This window comes from Octodon degus, unplaced genomic scaffold, assembly GCF_000260255.1.
Source record: "Octodon degus isolate 3935 unplaced genomic scaffold, OctDeg1.0 scaffold00014, whole genome shotgun sequence".
Lineage (NCBI taxonomy): Eukaryota > Metazoa > Chordata > Mammalia > Rodentia > Octodontidae > Octodon > Octodon degus.
Genome location: NW_004524590.1, coordinates 11,025,655 through 11,028,819, shown reverse-complemented (window position 1 = coordinate 11,028,819; position 3,165 = coordinate 11,025,655). Strand labels below are relative to the sequence as shown.

The following is a 3,165-nucleotide window of genomic DNA, read 5'->3' as shown; positions in this document are numbered from 1 at the left end:
AAAAAAAAAATTATCTAAAAAAAAAAAAATGCAGCCCATTATCCCTCAAGACTGAAACATTGAAAAAATTCAAGGTAGCCATCAAGACCAGCAGAGCACCCGGTTTGACTGGTGAGAAATCAGGCCTCCCTGGAAACGCTGAGGATGGAGAACTCCTTCTCAAGAGCTCCGCAAACTCATGCCTCAGAAAAGGTGGCTCCAATGTATGTCTGCACAGATGTCAGAGTCGGTCAGATAAGACAATTTAGGGAATTCCTGGAAACCTACAGTAAAGGTACAGAAACCTCTTTTTGGACTGTGTTAAAGACTTCACAACAAGAGAAGTAAAACCTGAAGATATCACCCGTTCAGAACATTTCTTACAGAAATATTTAAAAATGACACAAGGGCTGGGGAGATGGCTCAGTGGAATAAGCGTTTCCCTGGCAAGTGCAAGGGCCTGAGTTCAATCCCCGGTTCTGCAAAAAAAGAAAGAAAAGAGAAAGAAAGAAAAATGGCACAGGGAACACCCGTGAGGTTTCCAGAACACCATACTCAGCAGAACAAAGCGCTGGCAGCTGCAGCAGGGCTCCTTGGCCAGCCGTGATGAAGCAGTCTAGCTGGATGGACTCTTAACACGAAGCTGCCCTAGCTGTTGCCCTGGGAAAGAGGATTCAACTGCTGGCATCTCTGGAAGCGGTGGGCACTGTGTCAAAACATCCGTCATGGTTATTTGGCAAAGTGAACCACTGGAAAATCAGAGTCGATGCTCACCCAGAATAAGCAAAATGAAAGGTCTTATTCAGAGAAAATAAGAAGGTGAAATATTTGGTGAGGCCTTAAGAGTCAGCATCTTGGTCACTTCATTAGAAAGATGAGTCACTGTTTCTTCCATTGTGACTATTAATTTTAACAAAAATTGTATGTCCAGTTATGTAAGAGAAAACATTATTAGAAGTGAAATGGAAATGTCACTAAAAAAATTCAAAATATAGACATTGCCATTTAAAATCGCAATAGTTCATATAAACTTTACAGTTGATATAGGTAATGAAAAGATTAATAAACTGAAAACAATACTTAGTATTCCACCCAGAGTATAGCATAAAGCAATGAAAAATTTTACAGAAACATCATTCTTAGTGTTAAAAGTTTTCCCAATAAAGCCAAATCAAGATTCCTTTATTGCCACTTCCACTCACATTATCCTCAGTGCAATGATCAGAAAAAAGAGATGAGTTATGTGAATTGGAAAAGTAAATAGGAAAGAGTCCTACATTTTTTCCACATCACTTGATGTTCCACATGGAAAAAAATCTAAGAAAATCTACAGATGAACTTTCATGTGAGAGACCTCAGCACGGCTTTAGGGCAGCACCCAGATACCGGCACTGTTGCAGCACAAGGGGATGAATTATAGGAGGGGAAAGCCCCACCCCCAATAGCAGTAGAAGCTGAAATGTACCTGTGCTGTGGTCTAAATGTTTGCGTCTCCCAAAGTTCACATGTACCCCAGGCCCTGTGGTAAGGGCATTAGGAAGCACGCCCTTGGGAGGTAAGTACACCACAGCAGGGCAGTATGAATGAGTTTCATGTTACAGAAGAGACCTGGGAGCGTCTCCAAGCCACTGTACCCCCATGAGGACATTAAGAAGGTGGCCATGTGGGATGCAGGAAGCAGAGCCTCGCCAGGCACTGTGACCCTGCTGACTCCTCAATCTTGGACGCATCCCAGCTTCCAGAACTGAAGGAGAGGAATTCCTGTTGTTCATAAGCCACTTGGTCTGAGGGCTTCTGTTCCAGCAGTCCAACAAACCAAGACACCTGGGGGGTAAAACCGAATCAAAATGGACAAGCTTGCTACGGAGAAACTTAGAATTTTTGATTGAAGGACGTAAAGTAAAATCTAAGTTAGAGGCAAGCCACGTTCATAAGTTTGGAACAGATTTAGTTCTTTCCAAAATAAAGATTGATAACATTGGCTACTTTAAAATTAAAAACTTCTGTTCAACCAGACATCATAAATCAAAAGATAAATTATAGGTTTGGAAAACACATTTGCAATGCAATATAACATATAAAAACTAATATGGGAATTTACTAGTGAATAATTGACCCATTGACCCAAACTTCCCATAAAAAAAATGAACACAGTATTTGAACTGGCATCAAGTATGAAAAAGTCCTTTGAAGACTTCTCCTAATACAGCTTCTCTAACAGCAGAGGAAGACTCATCTCTGACAAAACAAAACAAAAAAGGGGATATAAATAAAGGACCACTTTGTAATGAAAAGATATATATATATATATATATGTATATGTAAAATAGGATGGATACACATCTACTTCCTCTTAGTTCAATGAGAAGAAAGGTTTGTACTAATATTGTTTAGACATGATATCATGTCTGCATCTTGACCTCTGAATAACCACTATGAAGACCACAATATGCAATGTATTAATTATTACAACTGCCCTACTAACATGTTTTGAAACTATTTCATTGCTATTTTATTTTCTCATTAAAATGAATAAAAAATAAAAATAAAGAAAAGAAACATGAACCCAGGATGTGCACAGGCAGCTCCTGGAGCAGGTAACCTTAGTGGATGCGCACCGATAGAAGCTCAGCTGCAAAGAACAGAGGATTATAACAGCGTGTGAGGCTATGTCACCTCCAACACATTGACAGAAATGAAAATGCCAGAAAATCCTAACTGTTCTAAAGCAGCAGAAACTCTCCCATGCTGCTAGTGGAAGCATAAGCTGGTAAAGCCCAGCCAGGTGGCAGGAGGGCATTGGTGGAATGGGATGGGCCATGAGGGCTCAGGAGTAGGGCAGTAGAAAAGAGAGAAGTTGGGCTGGCCAGATAGCTCAACAGACTAAAGCGCCTGCTTAGGCAGAGCTCAGGGGCTGGGGCTTGATCCCAGTGCTGGCCCTGCCCCCAGGGCATGCTGAGATAGGGATTGAGGCTGGGCATGGTGGTGCACACCTGTAATCCCAGTATGTGGTAGGCTGAAAACAGGAGGAACCCTATGAGTCCCATCTACCTAGTGAGACCCTGTACAACCTGTAGACCCTGCCCTAAATTCATTTAAATAAATAAATAAAATAAAAAATAAATGTGAGCTGAAAGAAAGAAAGAAAGAAAGAAGAAAAAGAAAGAAAGAAAGAGAGAGAGAGAG

General features: G+C 41.0%; 1 pseudogene; it reads left to right on the top strand.

Annotated features, from left to right (window-relative positions):
• The first annotated feature begins 205 nt into the window (after positions 1–205).
• LOC101581858 lies at positions 206–586 on the top strand (annotated as a pseudogene).
• Positions 587–3,165: the final 2,579 nt, after the last annotated feature.